Consider the following 19,239-nt stretch of genomic DNA (forward strand, 5'->3'; position numbering starts at 1 on the left):
TTTTTTTTTTTTTACTGTAAGATGCCTTCATAAAAAGGAGGCTTCAAAAATAAGATAGTTATGTGATATTTTTAAATGATTGTTTAGCTATGCTTTACCTCTTACTAATATGGATTGATATAAACAGTGTTCTCTGTTTAAAAGGAGTTATTTAAAGCCCTCAGAACACAGCTGGCTTTCTTCTTCTTTTTTTCTGCCTAATCAGATTAAGTGTAATCTACAATGCCTTTCTGTAAAGAAAAGTGAAATGCACTTCTCATCAATTTAAGAGGAGCCTGTGGCAGCATTTAAGAAAATTAATTGAAAGTTGTTCTGTTCTGAGGAGCCAGCCTAAAGCATAGATCCTCCTACACACGTTTACATTTCTAAAAGCTGCCTTCCAGAGAAGCAAGTACTTCTCTGAAATGCTGCAATCCAACTGGTTCATCCCCTGGGCTTTTGCTGTTGGCAGAGCAACCAGGAGCAGTGAGGGACTGGCCATACTTGAGAACACTCCAGCATTACGGCTTGGTACTTATTGTAAGACTTCTCCTTTTCTTCCCAAGGAGTGATTGGTGGTTGAAGTGTGTGACAACTTGTTGCTGAGAGCAAGGGGATGAAAGCTGTGACTGGGCTATGTTTTCATGCAGACTATGCCAAGAACGCATGAAATGAGAAATCAGATCGGTGCACTGACTAAACTCTATAGGTCTAGAGAGAGCTCCTCCTTGAAGAACAGTAGGAAAGTGAGCAAAGTAAGAGTCAAAGAAATTGAGCAGCCTTGAAATTGCTCCACACTCCCCTTCATGTTCCTGGGGCTAAGGACACTACATTTACACCGAGAGGTGTTCTCTCTAAAAGGAAACTAAATGGGGCATGAACAGCAATTCAAGTCCCTGGGGAAATATAAGAAAACTAAATCAGATGGAGCATGTAGGAAAGAATTGTCAAAACCATCCCAGGTGATAGAGTTATGGGAGAACAAGGAAGGACGTAGACAAATGTGGGAAGGAGAGGTAGATGCTGAGTGCTGTGAAGCCTCCTGTGTCAATCCAGTTGGCACCAAGGGCGTCCTGACCTTCACAGGAAGGGAGGAAACTGTTGGAGAGATTGGTGGTTGCTTTTCCCCAGGATCTTCAGAAACCAAAGCTGAAAAGGATCTAGCTAGTAAAAAATGACAGGTAATTCTGATTATTTACTAAACAAAGGACCTAGCCCAGGATTTGCATGTGCCAGATGAAGAAACAGATCAATATATTTGCTGGTTACTGAAGAAATGTTAGGTGATGTTACACTGGTCATGGCCAGCCAAAAAATGCTTACCTTCTGCAGTCATTTCTGGTTTATAAAAACTATAAGCACTATTTTATGAACCAGACAGAGATCTCAGTTAAGGACTTCCTACTCATATGCTATCCAGAAATTTTATATCCAGAAATTGAGATGAGTGCATCATTTTGTAGGCAGGACCATGAGCGAATCAAAACACATAACTATAAGAAATTATTTCGTGGTGAATTTTCTCTTTGTAGTGGATTATTTCAAGATCCACGTCTCATGTAAGTACCACCTGCTTTTTGGCCTTTACAAGTGGTGCAGATTTTCCAATAAATTCAGCTGTGAGTATTATAGCTCAGTAAAAGAATACTTCGTGGGGAATGTGAAATCCAGAAAACAGATGACAATAGATAATCTGTTTCAAGGGAAGAGCATCACTAAATCCCAAGGGATGCCACTAATTATACCTTTGGAAGAGAAGAATGCAAGTAAGAAAAACAGCTAGGCCCTCCTTGTGAGGCTACTCAGAACATTTTGAAGAAAACTGCTTATAATTGAAAGAGACATGGGAGAATAAGCATGAAAAAGAGTGCCCTGTAGGTGAAAGCAAGCAGGTGCAAGAAGTGAGAGCAGCAAATCCCTCTTCCCCTTCTCTGCTTCTCCATCTGCAAGTAAGTTAAATTGTTTAGAAGGAAATAATGGACGTGATGAATTAAAATTGAGGTAACAAAGAACAGAAGAACAATGCATGGAATTGCAAAGAGAATAAATGAAAAGTACAGCCCACTCCCACTGTGTGAAGATCAAGATCCGTCATCTAATTGCACGTTCCATGATGCGTAATGCTGAGTATCAGAGATGGCCATCCCAGTTTTTAGCCTTGCAGTTATGTTTGGAGCTGATAGCAAGCTGGGAAATCTCTCTTAAAAAAATAAACAAAACCAACCCCTCACCATTTTGTATGAAATGCAGTGACACAGTGGCACTATGCAGCTTTGTGATTCTTTATAATGGCTGAAGGCGGTATTTGATGAAGCCTTCTCCAGAAGATTCTCCAGATTGATTTTTTTTTCTGTTCCCACAAAGTGAAAAACAAACAGAAATCATTAAACAGTTACATTTGGCAAGAGGGAAAAGAAAAATAAAATAGAAGGCGTTTTGGGGAGCTTTTCATTCCCGGGTAACCTTGGCTATGGTCTGAAAGCAGGTAGCTATTCAAACTCAGGGCAAGAGGCACTCAAAAACCAGGAAGGAAGCTCTTGTATTGCTCTTTTTAGGAAAAGAGAGGAAAAGATGCAAGAAAGGCTGAGAATGTGTATGATCCCTGCAGGACAAAGATCTTGTCTCAGTCAACATTTACTCTCTGAATGAAGGAGATGAAATCATCCCAGTTGTACACAGTGCCCTGTCTCTTCTTTATACCCTTTTCTAGAGGTGCAGTCCGAGGTGTTTCAACCTGCAATGGTGGTATTAAATTGCAGAGTACAAGGGTTTTCCTATGCTTCCTTCTCTGATAGAGAACAGTAGGCCGCCAAGTAGATTACAGCAGCATGTATGCGCTCTCCAATATCCTCACCTAACATTTCTAGCATGGAAGAACGGGAATCATTTTGACCGTCTTCCTTTTCCCACATGGCCAGTGTGGAATTTCTGCCAACGCAGAAATGCCAGCCCAACAAGCATTTGGTTTGGTTGAATGTAGAAGGGGCTCAAAATTACCAGTCCTTATGTTTACAGTGGTGGGCTTTGTTAAATATTTATATCCAAGATGCTGACCTCCTCCAGGAAAAAAAAAAATCAGCTGTCACTGTGATTATTGGGGGATTATGGCCTTTAACTGACGATTTGTCTAAGCAAATTTAGCAGTAAAGTTTTTTATGATTTTCATTAAAAAGTGGCAAGTGAAGGGTGATAAAATCCTGCAGAGGTTCTCCTTAGCTTTGTTCCCTCATTGCACAGTTCTGCAAATTGCAGCAAACCACTCGCATGGAGCCCTCAAACCACGGGGCTCACGTTGTTCATGTTCACTTCTTGCCTTGTCTAGGATAGCTGCTGGATTCAAAGTCACAGGAGCATGGTTAGAAGAAAACAGCCTTGTTACGTTTACCATGAATCTGTGAACCAAATATCCTGTCAACTATGTATTATGCAGGTCTTGTATCACTTTTTAATTATGTTTGAACGTGCAGTGCCTTGCTACTTCTCTGTTGCTGCAGCTGTCTTGAAGGCAGAGTTCAGTCCAGCGTGATTTCTTTATAGGTGCGTTGCTCATTTCGAAGAGGAGAGAGCAAAGGTAGTTTTCAGACAAGTTTCTCAAGTATGTGTTGACTACAAATATTCTAAGCAAATTTTTGCAGCTAGTAATGCATTTCTCACAAACGCCATTTCCATAAATAGCAAAGTATGATGTCCTTGGAAAGATGTCCATAAGGCAGCATGATCTATATTTCTGTGGATGCAAGAATCATGGAATGGTTTGATTTGCAAGCAACATTAAAGTTCTTCTACTTCCACCTCTTCTGCCATCAGCAGGGACACCTTTCACTAAGTTATGTTGCTTGAACCCCCTTCCAACCTGGTCTTGGGCACTTCCAGGAATGGAAGCGTTCACCTTCTAGACTATGATTGTAACTGTACAAAACTGGCAGCCTTGGAGTTTAGATAAAAAGAGTATGTCAGAAAATGATTTTCCCAGAAGCCCAAGGATTATGTATTTAGTCCCTGCCAAATGTCTGTGAGATTTTGTATATGCTCAGGTGCCCTTCAAAAAAACCCCACATCTCTGTTTAAGTATTTCCCATAATTGCTGCTGCCCACATCCAGCCAGCCACTGAAGCACTCTCTTGCACATCACCATGTCTATTGCAGCTGATCTCCAGACTTCATTTGGAAGGAACATGCTGAGAACGGGTTGAAATAGTTTGGAATATACACTGAGACATGTAATTAGATTGAACCAGACTAGGCAATAGGAACAGCTTCTAAATGAAGACTGACTGCTGTCTGCAATGAGTGCAAACTGCGAGAGGAAGGGTTAAGAAAATTGAATTTGGAAGTAATGGGGTAATAGGCAAATATATTCAGAATTAATGTATTCATATAAATATTGTACAGTAATTTATTTGCCAAATAGCAGTCATTTACTCTGTGGCAGAGGTCAAATAAGGGAGAAAATTTATTTGTGAATAAATTATTCAACAATTAACACAAAATGTAGCTGCTAAATTATTCATGGAGACAAATTCAACCAGTTCTAATTCATTTCCACTTTGAAAGTGTTTCTAGATACATCCGTATGAGGATTTCAGCAGGGATCACGAGTGCACTTCTGAATGTCTTCCAGTTGCCCTATTCTTGCAGCTCTAGCTTGTGTCATTGTATGGCTGGATCTGGGGGTTAGGAGGTGCCCTGTCTCGCCCACTCCAATGTGCTGAGCTCAGGTGGTGGGAAGAGGATTTAATCTGAGCAGCAGCCACTGCGTGGAGCAGTGCTGTGATATCAGTCCGTGGCTCCTGAAGCAGGCAGAGGACATTACTCCTCTGCCTGCACACTGCAGATTGCTGGATATCATCCACCGAGGCCTTTGTGGAGCCTGATGACCTGTCTTACATGAATCCATAAGGTGTTTGTTCTTGCCTAGAAGATACAAATAACCTAATGCATTTCTGAGTCGTTTCCCCCAGCGTTGACTAACTTGGCATTGAAAAAGGAATCTGCACGTTATTCTTAAGTTGCATTTCCTTTCAGGAGCAGCTTCAGTGGAAGTCACTGTACCATTTCCCACCAACCAAAGGCTTTCCCAGTGAACCAAACCCCCTCTTCTCACAGATCTTAATATTTTTTTGCAGTTCAACAAGTGGTTCAACCTCTTGTCAGCTTCAGCCTGCCAGATTGCTTCTCAGTTCCTGAGGTCCATGGTCCTCCTTCATTGGATGCGTTAGAAGAAAAGGTAAGCAGTCCTTCATGTGGTGTTAAGTGACTGGTTGACTGACAGCACAAACCTGGAGCAGGGGCACTCTGTCTACTCATAAGTCTCTTCTTTTTGTCTAAGGGAGGGAATCCCTCATAGCCAGTCTCTCATACGGGGCCCCTCAGTGTTGGGGGGATTCTGAGGGGACTGGTGGAGAAATGCATGTCTGCAGGGCTGAGGGGAAGGTGGGGATGCCAGTCACGTTAATGGGAGTTCATGAAGGGGATAAGAATTACACGTGTATTAGGGAGATTAAGACATGTCAGCAAAGACAACTTAAAAAATATAATTTTCCACAGCTAATTATAGTTTAAAGTAACAAGAAGCAATGCGTGCTTCCAGAGTAAAATCTGAAGGCAGGGAAACACAAAAGACAAAAGTCATGTATTTATTATATACTTCAAGGCCTCATACACTTCAGCAGCCTGTACTGCATTGCTGCCAACTTTCCTTCCATCAGAATCTGCTTCCTAATAAGTACCCAGGCCTTCTGAATCCGAATCTGTGGTTATTATCCGGATTTTCTTTTGGGAGATGCTATACCACTTTGTGTGGTATAGTGGGAGACTTACCTGAAGTGCATGAACATTTTTCTTCTTGTCTCTATTTCAAGGCCATACTCTTTTAAAATAGCTGCTATCTTTCAATATTCCTTAATACATATTTTAAAAATTTGTACCATATATCATAACTGAAATTTGGAACAGGTCACTTGTTCCATTGGCACAGTATCATGTTCCCTCTAAACTAGAATCTCCAAATTTTGCAGTATTCACTTATGCCTTCATTATGTGTCACTGAAGGATAGTGAACACGCAGATGCCTCAGTGGTTGACCCAGAAGCCTTGCAAAATAATCATGAAAATTAACCAGTCCAAGCAGAAAATCTATTCTTGCCCTTACCACGGTTGTATTGGTATTAATCAGGGGAAAAATAAGCTATTAACTGTCTCACAAAGGGTATGAAATAAATGATTCATTTCCAGTGAGAGAGATGCTGGCGTTTTTGCTAGAAATGTGTGTGTTTTTCCTCTGAAGAACCACAGTATGTGCTGCTGCACAGACCCTGTTCCCTGCCCACAGGGCTGAGGTGAAGCTTTTCAGCAGGAGAGCCTCAGGACAGGGTCTCATTGATCAATAGCACAGCAGCAGCAACACTGGCTCACAATGTGCTGCTTCATTTGATGCAACTTTTGTGTGAAAAAGCTGTGTTTGGCTTTGTAGTATTTCATGCTGTATCTTTCAGTGATTTTCCAGCACTAAATCTGCTTTTGTGTTGCAGGTACCAAGAGTAACTGCTGAAGTCTCCAGTGCTACAGCAACGAAAGAGCAAAATTGGGTGCCTGGAGGAAAAATAATTTGGTTCAACTGAGCTCTGTCTGAAAAGCAGGTTACCGTGGCTTAATGAATTATCCTGAGTTTGCAGAACAACGTGTTCTCTTACCAGAAAGGTAAGATAAAGCTACGTTAAAACAAAACAACAACAACAACAAAAAGTATTCCATTAATGTTTGAAACAGCTAACCTGGTGTTTGCCACATCTTGAGTGCATGCCTGGCTGCAGTCAGTGGCTGCCTGCCTGGTGCTCGTCAAGAGATGGCAGTGTTTCTGTGCAGAGGCAGTGTTTCTATTGCTGGCTCTTCATTTACCACAGCGTCTGACAGAAGGGCGTTCTGACTACACAGAAATATACTTTTTATAATCACCTCTAAGAATATTATGACAGACGATTAATAATCTGACAGCAAAGAAACTATTTTTAATGGCTTTAACTGAACACTTTATTTCATCTTTGAACCAATTCTCACTGTAATCCCATTACTGCAATAGAAGTTTGGGTAGCAAGATCATACTGGCCTTACTATGCCTGAGGTGCCTTGATGAGACCTGTGCTGGCAGGAGCAATATGTTCAGCACTGACACAAAAGCCTCAGGGTAGAAGTGACCTGCTGGAAGTCTTTGGAATGTATTTCAGGTGGTTCAAAATGTACTTTTACCTTTGCTGCTGAAATTTGACAAATGCAACAGCAATTAAGTTACAAGACTTAATCTTAATTAGCCTTGGAGCAATATCTGTTTGGTTTTGGGTGGTAGCTTTTGTCATAGGTGTGAGGTTATGCACCTGGTTTTTAAATGGGGACACAGGGGCACGTGGTTTACTCCAGTGCTGGTTTTCCTGCGTCAAATTTCACGTAGGTTCTGCTGAACTGAGTTTAAATAGTTTGCATGGTAAACTTAGAGCATTTCCAAACAACTTTTGTGAGCCTTGTACATGATTTTGCATAGACAGAAACAGATCATTGGTACATGAGCATCTTTGGTGAGGCGTGTTCTACTTGTCTGATTCATTGGTATAGGCTTTCTTACTTTTGGCTTCCACCTATTGCAGTTCTCATTTGGGAATCTAAAACCTGCTGTTAGAAAAGTCCAGGGGAAGCTGGTATTCTCATCCTTAGGTACAGCTTCTGAGATATCATAAACAAAATCACTCCTTGGCTGTATAAACCTGTGTACCTTCCAGCTAAAACTGTAGCACTTCAGCAAGATGCCAAACTGTACAATAAGTTGTTCCTTCCTGTAGTATGTCAGCATAGAACGTGTGTATTTGAAGGGAGGGTTAATGGAATATTTGAAATGATCATTGGTAAATGTTACATTGTACGTATCTTAAATCCAGAATGTGACAGGTAACTGCAGCTGGCTGTGATTCAGGTAAGGAACATGAATGATTCACGAGGTTGGTGGAAGTGGAGTAGGTAATTCTTTCATCTTGATCATTTTCTCCCTGAAGCCAAATATCTCACATATGGTGACAGCTTTGTAAAATAGTATGATGGCCAGTAAGAACAGGGGAGCGTAGAAAGACAACTGCTAAAACAGGTTTGATTTGGATGTAAGAGGAGCCCGTCTCTCTTTGTCTCACTTTTTTTTTTCTCCTTCTATTCTTTTGCTGGCTTTCTTACCAGGCACGCAGGGAATTGTTAGGAAGGAAAAGTGCCTGGCCTGGAATGCTAATACCTCTGCTTTGATAAGTGTGAGAGATGTTTTAATTAGGAAGAGGATGCAAAGACTTAGAAGAATGTAGTTACTCATGTAATTTGAAAACCCTGGAAACAGTCCTGAGGGGCAATAGCCTGAGGAACAATTACAGTTTATTTCAGTTTATTATGTAGCCAGCTGTAGCTTGTATGTGCATTTCTGAGGTGGCTTGATAGGAAAATACCTGTGTGATTCTGTTTCAGTTGGCTTTTTTCCAGACAGAAGAGCCCTAAATTGCACTTAGCATGTTGTTAACTGCTTCCACTCTGAACCTTCTCAATTGCTTTAACAAGGTAGATAAAGAACATCTTTTCAACCTGAGCCAAACCCATAATCTAGCAGCCGTGAGCTGCAATCCATGCAGGAATCCCAGTGGTTAGCTGGAGGAGAAGGGATGGCTTGTTATGGCGCTGGACATCAGTACAATCCGTGGCTGGAAGCTGAACCTTGCTTTAAAAACTTCTCTATTCCATACCTGGCCATACCTGCCCACCATGGGCTTGCCAGTCATGTCAAGAGCGAAGGACAGTTTCTGTGCCTGCCCTAGCATAAATGGTGTCATTGGATAAAAGGTCTTGAGATCAGAAACGTCTTGTGATCTACCCAAAATTGTTTGATAGGGTCCCGTAACTTAGAATTGGCCTCCGAACCTGTCTCTCCCTTCTTTTTCTTCCTCTCTTCCTAAGTTACCCCTACTTTGTTTTCTTCTTTTTCCTTTCTTGTCCCCTATTTTCTGTGGATCTAATTGCAGGTTATCTGCACAGTGCTTTCCCCAGCTCATCTCTGCATCAGAAAGAGGAGTTTCATGAGCCAGCACAAGGAATGCATTGTTGCCTTCCTTCTTGCCTGCAGTGAGCTCCTCAATACAATGATGAACTACTTGTATTAAACAAGAGAAGGAGAATTTTGAGACAATAAATAAATCATCTCCCTGCAGAGCAAGCTGGTAAATGAGAACAGGGTAAGCTTGAAGCACTTCCAACCTCAGGAGCCACCACGTGCATAAGGATTTGATCCAACCCCGCTGAAGTCAGTGAAAAGAATCCTGCAGGCTTCTGGGGGCTTTGGAGGGGGATTTGTGATTTCTGGGGAAATGCGAGCTGTCTGTATCCATCTTCCCCCAGCTGCCTCTGTGCAAGAGCTGAGCAAATCTCCCATGGTCTGGTTTCACTCCGATCCCCAAACGGAATTGTGATCCTGTGATGCTAGGGCAAGTGGCAAGCTGGGTGGATGTTTGCAAATACCACTAACAGCACTTCTCTCTCTTTCAAAATGTTTAGTGGCAATATTTCTTTTTCTTTCCTTTTTTTTCTTTAGAAAAGTAGATATAAAATTGGAGATCTGAAATATTTGCTTTTTGCTGCTGCTTAAACTTCACTTTTTGGCAATTTACATTTGAGAATTACTCTCAGTGACAACACTTCAATCAGTTATTACATTTACTGTAATTATCAGCTTTGTGAGCACACAATCCACAGTTCTGCACCTATCCTGAAAGATGATGGTCATGTGATCTATAAAGATGATCAGAAACTTGGGTTTTGTTTCCTACAGGAAAAAAAATAGCAGAGGCATTTTGAGAGCTTGGGCCTTTACAGTTACTTTATCTCCTTTATTGTCTCTGGTCCCCGAACCTTGCATACTGGGAAGAAAGCAGACCTTACTGGAGACAAAGCAGTGTTTCTCAGCAAATCCATTTGCAAGAAAGCTCAAAAGCAATTACACAAAGTAAACAAGAAAGGATGTTGTAGATCTTGTCCCTTTTTCTAGCTGGGTACTAAATGCAGAGCTGATGGGATTATTTGATTTCACCCTTCCAAATCCTACTGTGTGTTATCTTTTCAGAATGACTTTTATGTAATCTTTAGTGTGCATAAATACATGTTAACAAAAATGATGCAATGAAAGCAAAATGGTGAGCATCAAAAGCAAAACATTATCATGCAAACATCACTATTTCTTTTCTCCTGCAAAGGCTAAGCCCATTGGTTTGCATACTGCAGGAATTTATTGCGATCTTTCTCCAGAGTGCAGATCCACACAAAAATCTAATGTGGTATAAAAGCTGAACACATATTATTGGTTCAAAGGAATGACAAAAGCTTTGTGTGGTTCTGATCGTGATTTTCACCTGATCTAGTTGCGTTTGTTCTCTTGATTTCTGTGAGGTTTTAACAGAGCAAATTGAAGAGGTTCCTTTTTTTCAGAGCTCCGCCTCTGTTTTCTTCTATGTGTTTGTCCTTGGGAGTCTTGCAGTTAACATATACCATAAATTTCCCCACCCTGTAATAAAATGCATGCCCTGTATTAGTGGGCAGGATGAGAACTTCCATCAAAGCTTCCTAGGGAACAAGACATCAGTCTTTCTGCTTCCTTCAGGGGTGTTCCTAGCAATCACCAGCTGGAGGAGGAAATGCAAAGAACTGTGCAGCAACCATAACGCCTCTTCCTTTCATTACAGCTGCTATGCAGAGGGGCTGCAATCTTGCATTTACATACCAGGTGGTGCCATGGCTTCTGTCCTCTTTAACACTCTGGAGTAACTCCTTGTTACCACTTGGGAAGGAAGTACACAGCATCCTTTAGAATCAAATATACAAGAAGAAATCAAGTAGGAGTCTCTCAATTCTGTGTGCAAAGGAAAGAAGAAGTACTCCAGGAATTTAAAATAGGGGTTAGAAATGCAGTTTCAGTCAGTCAAGTGCTCTGCGGGTGGAATCAGCACACCACTTGTTACTGTGTGCAGCTTCTGTCTGTCACTGGCGCTGTGACAGTAGGCATGCAAGTGTTTCTTCCTACCTAGTGTTAGGAGACCAGCCGTGGCCCCACCTTCCTTATCCGACTGAGACGAGGCCAAAACATTCACTTAGGGAGTGAGAACATCAGCTTTCATGTAAAAGTGGAGGTAACTGTGCCTCAGATGGATTAGGTCTTGCATTCCTGATTGTGAATTTGCTTTTATGTTTGCGGAATGTTATTGAGGTTTAAAGGCTTGAAAAACGCCCTCTCCTCCGGATTTGATTGCGCATTCATTACTCATTACCTAGCGGTATGCAGTTTGCTGTATGGAGTAGCAGCAGAGCTATCAGTAATATCTGCTGCAATTAGCATTTGAAGCTAGGAATGCTGGAATCAGGCCAGCCCACTCCAATTTTGCATCTTAGAAATGATAAACAGGAAAATAGCATGTGCACAGCGTCCGTTCACCTCAGATTTGGTCGACCTTCTGCTGTAGGAATGGATGTGGGGTGCAGGTCCCCCTTCTCAGGGTCAGGAAAAGACATTGGGAGTACCTTGCTGTAGGAATGGCATCTCTGCCATCTCATAACTGTGCTGTCCAATTGCATTTCATTCCAGCCCCATTTGACATTTAGCTGTCTTGCAATAGTGAATTCTATAAGGTGCCCACGTGCTGCGTAAAGTGGCATCTTTCATTTGTTTGACACTGGCGTGCTGGTAATTTTATTGCCTGAACTCCCACTCTCATATTATGAATCAGTAGAAAAAGGAGAGATGGATCATTTTCATATTATGCCCTTCATAATCGTAAATACTTTAATAAAATTGCTTCTAACTGTACTATAAAGTGCAAATGCAGATTTAATAGTGATTTACAAAAGAACTGAACAAAAAAGGGCCGTGTCTTTCTTTTTTAGAAATTCTCTGTGATGGCTAAAGAACGGGAGGAAGGATTGGAGATGTGATGTTTCTTCTTTGTAGTTGGAACAGGGTTAGTGAGAACACTGTGGGTACAATAACAATTCAGTCAAAATGTTATTTTATCAAAGCTAGAGGGTTTGGCAGAGGCATGTTTATTTCTAGGATCTTCTTGCTGGGGACTCCTGGGTCTGCGGCAGAAAGCAGTGCTTTACACGTTGACCTCAGATGCAGAGAACTTGTGCTGAAATTCTTTGAAGGATGAAGGAAAAATAAGAAAAGAAAGAAGTGCCTTTTAATTTGCAGTCCTGGGACTTTGGACCTGGGGTTTTTGCACGGCAGATCTTCATATATGTTCTTTTAGAAAAACATGCAAATGCAAAACCAAGCACATTTTGTGATCCTAACTCTTTGAAACAACAATTCCTGCCTTCTGCTCTGAGCGCTGCATCTTCTCTGGAATTGCTGGAGCTTTGGGGAGCTCTGAGGGACAGCCACAGTGCATTGCCCAACATGGGGGCTCACTCAGTTGTTCGGGAAAGATTTCTATTGGTGTTTGTTTTAACATGTGGCACAGGGAGCTGGTCACAGTTTGGTTCTGTGGTGGAGAGAGAGGGACCTTCCCCTGACCTTTTCCTGGGAAATCCAAGTCATAAAGTAGGGGAGGATGTCATGCAGAGAAGAAACCATGCTCTGATGGTTTTATAGGAGCAACATGGAGATGCAGAGATATCCAATGATTACCTGCAGCTTGGTGGCAGCCTGCAGCTGAGTCAGAACTTGGAGCCCTTCAGCTCCTCCTGGAGCACAGGGATCTGCCCTGCCTGCCCTTTCCCAGCCAGCCAGCTTGGAGGTGCCTCACAATCAGATGGGGCAGGTGCTGGGGCAGGAGATGTTCCTGTCATGTTTTTTCCTTATGCCAAATGGAGGTGAGCAATGCTGACACTCCTAAGCTCCTGATGGAGTATACCTTCTGGATAGCAATTGTGGCACTTGGTGCTCCACCAGCCCTCCCAGGCAGCAGGTCCTTGTTTTCTTGGGTGCTGTGCAGATGAAAAGCTGAGAGTCTTCTGGCTGCACTGGCTAGGGATGGAGTTTTGGAGAAGTGGAAGTCCACAGAGAAGCCAAGGCAATGTAATACAGTGAGCCAGAACTGAGAAACACAATGTAGTGAGCCAGAACTGAGAAGCACAGAGCATTAGCTGATCATGTCTCAAAATGATTCCTGGGAGTCCTTTGTAGGCAACTGCCAGATAGTGATGCTGAATATAATAGGATAATATTAGTATGATAGTAAGATATGAATACAATGCAAATAATATTTAATACAGTAAAATAACTGAATAATGCAATAGAGGAGAAAGAGTCAATCACAAATCCCCACTTGCAGCACCCCTAAGTACTGATATCCTTAGGTTCTTTGCCTATACCTGCAGTTCACCAAGGCATACATCTGTGTTGCAGAGCATATATCAGAAATTCGAGCAGGAAGGCAGGCCTGCAACCCGCTTCTGCCTTCTGTGGGACTGAATAGAAGCAGCTCTGTCTCGAAATACCAGCTCTTCAGATTCTTTGGCTCTTGCTTAGTGTGAAATAGTCTTGATTTAAGGGATATTGAAGCAGCTGGAGTCAGGTTGATTTTAGACCTTTCTGAATTGTTTCCTAAATGTAATGTAAGTTGCAGGGAGAAATTTACGGCTGCATGAGAACAGACATCTCAAAATGTCAGATTGTGTCTGTAAATTGCCTTCCCTGGTAATAAACCCACCTGTCATGTAACTGGCAATCGTAGCCTACTGGTGAATCTGATTTTGCTGTACGCCATTCCTTGAATGAATCACAGAGCAAAACCGGTGATTCTTTCTCAGACTCTCAGCTCTCCGTTTTCTGGAAATTCTGTTGAGAGCAAACCTGGAGCTATTAAGTTAAATTCCCCCACCACAACTCTAGGGAAACCAAGTTATAAAGCTATGCAGTTCAGTGCTTAAATCAGAAATTCTTCAAACTAAGATTTATTCTTCCAGCCAGCTTCTTAGCCTGCTTGTATGCATGAGCAACAGTAGCCTACAAAATCTTCCTTATAATACTTGGCTCGCCATATATCGAGTATTATCCTTGCTGATGCCTGATAGGCTTTAATCCTTCCAGCACAACCACCTGATCTGAAGAGGGAAGCAAAACGATAGCCATAATGCTGTATCCTCTGATTCACCTTCCTGTTCTATTTATGATTTTTGCAACTGGGATGAATAAACTCAGTAGTCAGCTTTCAGATGGGCGGGTGCATGGTTAGCTCATTTCTCTGCACGTGTCCTCTGAACAGAAGAGTAAAGCTGGCTATTTTGGAAAGCACTTCAGTGCAACGTTGCAATTATAATTCTTTTGGCATGTTTGTGTTTAAATGGGGTACAGTGGAGGTGAATGAGACTGAAGGGCGCTGTTGGAGTGGTACCCGCGAAGGTCACATGTAAGTTAATTAGAAGTTAATTGCATTAAAGCACTGAAACGATACAGGGGTGTGAGCCCTCTGCATTGGTAGTTATCCAAACCTGTGACTGTCTTTTCTTCCTCTCATCAGCACACCCAAAAAAGGTAACCAGGAGAGTTTTCAATGCAGCGTGTTACTGTGAAATGAGAGTATCCCCTTTCAGAAGGAGCATGGCTGTCTGTCTGCTTTTACACCTGCAAGGAAAACCCAGGATGTGGGTGCTAATGGCTGTATGTCAGGAAAGGACAGCCAGAGGGTTCAGCCTTTGCCCTCTTTGAGGCTTTATCTGAGTGGTCCACCTTACAGCGTGCATCAGGAAATGGGGGAGAATGACATGCAAGGATTTATATTCTCCCTAATAACTTGTTTCAGCACATCTCAATCATGGAGATTTTTTTGTGAAATGAAATTTGGCGAGAAAACTGGATGTACAACTGTACTTGGCTGGCTTTCCCTGCAGAGTTCAGGGGGAGCCTGTGGCCCTGTTACTCCTCAGGAGGAAACTGAGCTGGGCAGTGTGAGCACAGCAGGAAGTCAGGAAGGAGCAGGGCCCTGCTCCCACATCTCTGAGCTGCAAGCCACTTTTCAGCTCCCCAGTGCCTCCCAAAAGGATGTTCACCTGGGCAAGGAGCATCAAGATAGAGCAAATAACACACAGAACAGGGGCTGAGGGATTTAACCACATAGCATCTTGTATAATCGCTAATTACAATATATCCACGGCCTAATAAAGAACCAGATTGGAACAGAATTGGGACGTGTGCCAGCTCAGTGCTGTGCCAAAAATCAGCCTGGCATCTGAAACCCCATTTTGGTCATTCTTTTGCAGTCATCAAAGCAATTCTGCACGTGTTTATGAAATGCTTTGTTGTTGTGGGATGTTAAATACCCCTGCCTGTTGTACACTGCTGTCTGCTCTCCGGTGCACGCAGTGCTGTGATGTGGTGCAGGATTGGCTTAGCACAGTTGTATTGCTGCAAAAAATGATAAATCTGGTCTCTTTAGGAGCATTATAAAAGCACTTACACAGATGACGTTCCCAAAGCTCAGTAATAGCATGAAAGTGTTGGGGATGTTTCTCAAGTGTTTAATGCTCTCATAAACCCCCCCTCCTCCATCTCCTCTCTCACCCTCTACTTATAACTTCTAGCAATGGGGATGGATGTGACAAAAGAAAATAGATTTTTCCCTGTTCATGATAAAGCATGAAAATCCAACTCACCCAAGGGAGCCTATGAAATCACTTAAGCTTCAGACATCTAAAGATGTTACAGGTTTTACTGAGAATGCAAATACTCTGGTGAAGCTGCTCTGAATGTTTGTAACAACAGCTTAATTCAATTAGCAGAGCTGGGAAATGCTACTGCAGCTGAAGAATGCTCATAGGAGGCATGCTGCCATTCCTGACGGGGAACCAACTAGGCTGGGGATAAAGGAGAGCCATTCTCTTAGGGAGTCCCACTGGGAAAGCTGCCCATCTTTCACCTATGACCTGTATTTATCAGAGCAACGTGACAGAAAATAGTGAGTGTCCATGGCAGACTGACAGCTAGCATTGTGGGAAAATAAAGGGTAGGAATGGCAGTTGTACCAGCAGTGATCATAGAGGGTGTCCTAATTCCAGCTTGGTGTGCTTGCTGGTGCCTCCCTTCAGAGCCTTGAAGGTGTGCCCGGTAGACACAGAACTAATGGGGTTTGAGCACACAGGTGGGCAGGTTTGTTTGCTAGGTATTCAGCTGGGGTGTGTGCACAACAAAACAGGTAATCTCCTGAAGTTGATTTTAAGTGAGGTCATAAAAAATGAAATAGCTTCTCAACTTGTAAGTGACTCTGATCCAGTTGAGAAACAATAGGAGGCATTATTGGTGCAAAGGGACTTTCCTTGCTCCTTGCCTCTGCTGTTGTACAAATCAATAAGAGACAGCAATATTTATGTGACATCTTGAAGTCCTCTATACAAAAGCTCACTCCAGCAACAAACATATGAAAATTCCCTCCACTTTATGGCCATTAGAGCCTTCAGCTGGGAAATGTCAGCAAAGGATGGCTCAGCTGAAACGTGGCCTGCAGTTTTTCCTGAGTAAAAGAGACACTGATGTTGCAAAGTATTGATGCCTTCAGAAAGATGCAGTTAAAGACTATTTTTATTTACTCTACAGTGTCAGCCTTTGTGCCGAGTGAGCGCCCACAAATGCAGTAATCGTTTACTAATGAATCTAGTGCAGAAATAATCAGATTCTATAACAAATTCCACCTCTAAGACTTGGGGAAGAACTGTGTTATCTCCACTGAAGTAGCACTGAGAAAATGGGTGTTTTGTTTATACGCAGCTCATTGGTAACAGCTTGGATAAAGGTTTTTGTTTTGGTCATCTGTGCCTGCTACCTGATTCCCACTGCTTAATTTCTCTTGCAAATAGGTGTTAACCAGCATGATTCCAATCTTAACTGAGACATTCCCAGAAAAGAGGAGGTGAGTAGAAACCCCTTTATGTCCTCACACCTTGCACTTAACGTAGATCACTAGTTCTAGTATCACAAAGCGTTTTCAGTCCTAGATCAAATTCAGCCATTAGCAAGTGAAATACAGCTTTTGCAGAAGTGAGATGCAATGTTCCTGTTTGTTCTTTTGTATATACTGTGGCACCTCAATTAAAGCCAAATAAGTGAATATTGCTGGGCCTCTGCCTTCTAAATCTGAAGATCAAATCATTACCACGAGGAGCTTCTGTCTCTTTTCGCACAGCTGTGCTCCTTGGCAGTCAGAGGCCAGCACTTCAACATGGCTGGTGCTGCTAGGTGCTTTAAAACCCGGCTCTCAGATCATTGTGTTTTAAAGAAATGATTTTCAGAAAGTCAGCTTTCCAGAGAAAGGAATTTCCAGAGAAAGGAAGCTTAATTTCAGTCACTCTCACGTTTAATGCCATATGATGAAGACAGTCTGTCACTGGTGAAGCTTTCTACCTGTCTGCTGTTATTTCAGTGCTAAAGACAGCGTGATTCTTAGAAAGGGGCTTCTGCTTTTTGGTGGAGACAGCCAATGATTTTTCATGCTGGATGTGTTAAGATGAACAGCCTTTAATTTGTGGTGGAATTAGTCATCTAAAATAGATGGTTTCGTAGTTAAGTGGACTTAGTGTGAATCATGATATGAAGCGCCACGCGGTGCCAGCCTCTCTTGGTGCTCCATCTAAATCTGGAGCAACACTTCATCAAAGTCAGTAAATTCAATTTAAATAAAGTAAATTCGGTATGAATGAGTCTGGAATCAAGTCTCATGTTCTGAGACATCTGTGATGGTTTCAGGCCCGAGTGGAGACAGTTGAGAGGCTGCCTGCCGCTGGATGATTTTAATGGCCCACAGGAGAGAGCATCTATAAAAATGATGGAGTGGCACTACTCATTATCTGCAGGCTCTGAAGGTGAAATATATAAACTTAACAGCAAAAAGCCTACGAGCTGTTTGTAGGGCACATTTGTGCAAGGGGAGATTTCCCAGGTCCTCCACCCTGCGTGTGGATTGTGGCCCTGCCCTGGCCTCATGCCTTGGGGGTTTATATGGGTTTCCACAGGGGTCCTACCCAAGTGTGTGGGCCCAATCTGCTAACAGCAGAGAGAAGAAAGCAAGAAAAGTAGCTGGTTATCCAAGCAAGGGGTCACTTCAAAAATGCGAGTATGCATTTGAAAATGTCTGTTGCTAGCTTTTCTCTGTGTAGTTTCCTGGCTCCTGTTGCCTGACCAGATGGCAGGTTGGTCGGTAGCCCGAACAGCTCCAATGACTTTTGCCAAGAGCTCACTAGCAAAGCGGTGCTGTGGTTTTGCATTCCTTTTTTCCTGTCCTCACCGGGCACAGCAGCAGAGAGCTGATGTGAAGCACATTCATTTTCCTTTTCTGTGAGCAAAGTTGTGTTTGTCAATTTGTTGGAGGGTTTCTGGTCAGCAGATGCTGGCTAGAGTGTCTTGAACCTTGGAATACATTTTGGGTCCTTGTTTGCAAGTGAAGACGTATGGAAACCTGATGGTATTGGGTTCTGCTGAATTAAATTCAACCTTGATTAATTTTTATAAATGCCCATTGACAATGGTGGAGCAGAATCTGAACTGCCTTAGAGTATGGGGCTTGATGTACGTCAGCCTGCCTCCCCTGACAGCTAATGTTCACTAGTCAAGGATCTGGCACCTGCTGTTTTATTACCTTCTGATTCTCCTGTGATATTCCAGTCTTAATGGAAATGGTGCTTGGAGGGGATGATGGACACATAGTAGAGGACTGCCCCACCACCCTGTTAATGGTGCAGAGCAGCTTTGGAGACCTTCTTCAGGACCTGGCTGGTCGTGAGAACAGAGGGTGCAAACGTGTGAGTTGTCTTCTCTTCATACATGACTGCTTCTCAGCGTGCAGGTTCAACCCTTGCACGTACGGGTGCCCAGTGATTGCAGCAAGTGACGGACAAGGAATGAGGGCCAGCTTCTGCCCTTGCATTGCACACTGGTTCAGCTGTCTCTGTTAAATTCAGGGCATGTTGTTAAGGTAAGCAGCTCCAGGGAAATGATTGCTCCCGATTTTCTTCCCCCTCACTTACAAAAATTGAAAGGCTCTTGAACCTTCTGATCCTGCAAATGAGAGCACTGATGGGAATTTGAGCACATCATTGGCTTTATTAGAGGTAGTCTTAAAAGTAGATTTGCTTAGGTGTAGGTAGTGTTTGCAAAGGGATGTTTTGCACCCATGAACTGACAGGTGAGGAGAAAAGGGCTCCTGAAACACTTTAAGATAGAAATGAGTCCACAACAAATGCACCTCTACATCATGTAGAAGCTTGTGACTG

At 42.6% G+C, this 19,239-nt stretch overlaps 1 long non-coding RNA gene across 2 annotated transcripts in view; it reads left to right on the plus strand.

Moving 5' to 3' along the window:
- The window catches only part of LOC125696724 (uncharacterized), a 116,129-nt gene that overhangs the window by 19,139 nt on the left and 77,751 nt on the right, over window positions 1-19,239 (plus strand). For both annotated transcript variants that reach the window (XR_007378481.1, XR_007378483.1), the window contains 2 exons: window positions 5,106-5,206; window positions 6,510-6,678. This is a non-coding gene — a long non-coding RNA (uncharacterized LOC125696724). The remainder of the gene's footprint in view (window positions 1-5,105; window positions 5,207-6,509; window positions 6,679-19,239) is intronic.

This window comes from Lagopus muta, chromosome 8 (assembly GCF_023343835.1).
Source record: "Lagopus muta isolate bLagMut1 chromosome 8, bLagMut1 primary, whole genome shotgun sequence".
Classification (NCBI taxonomy): Eukaryota; Metazoa; Chordata; class Aves; order Galliformes; family Phasianidae; genus Lagopus; species Lagopus muta.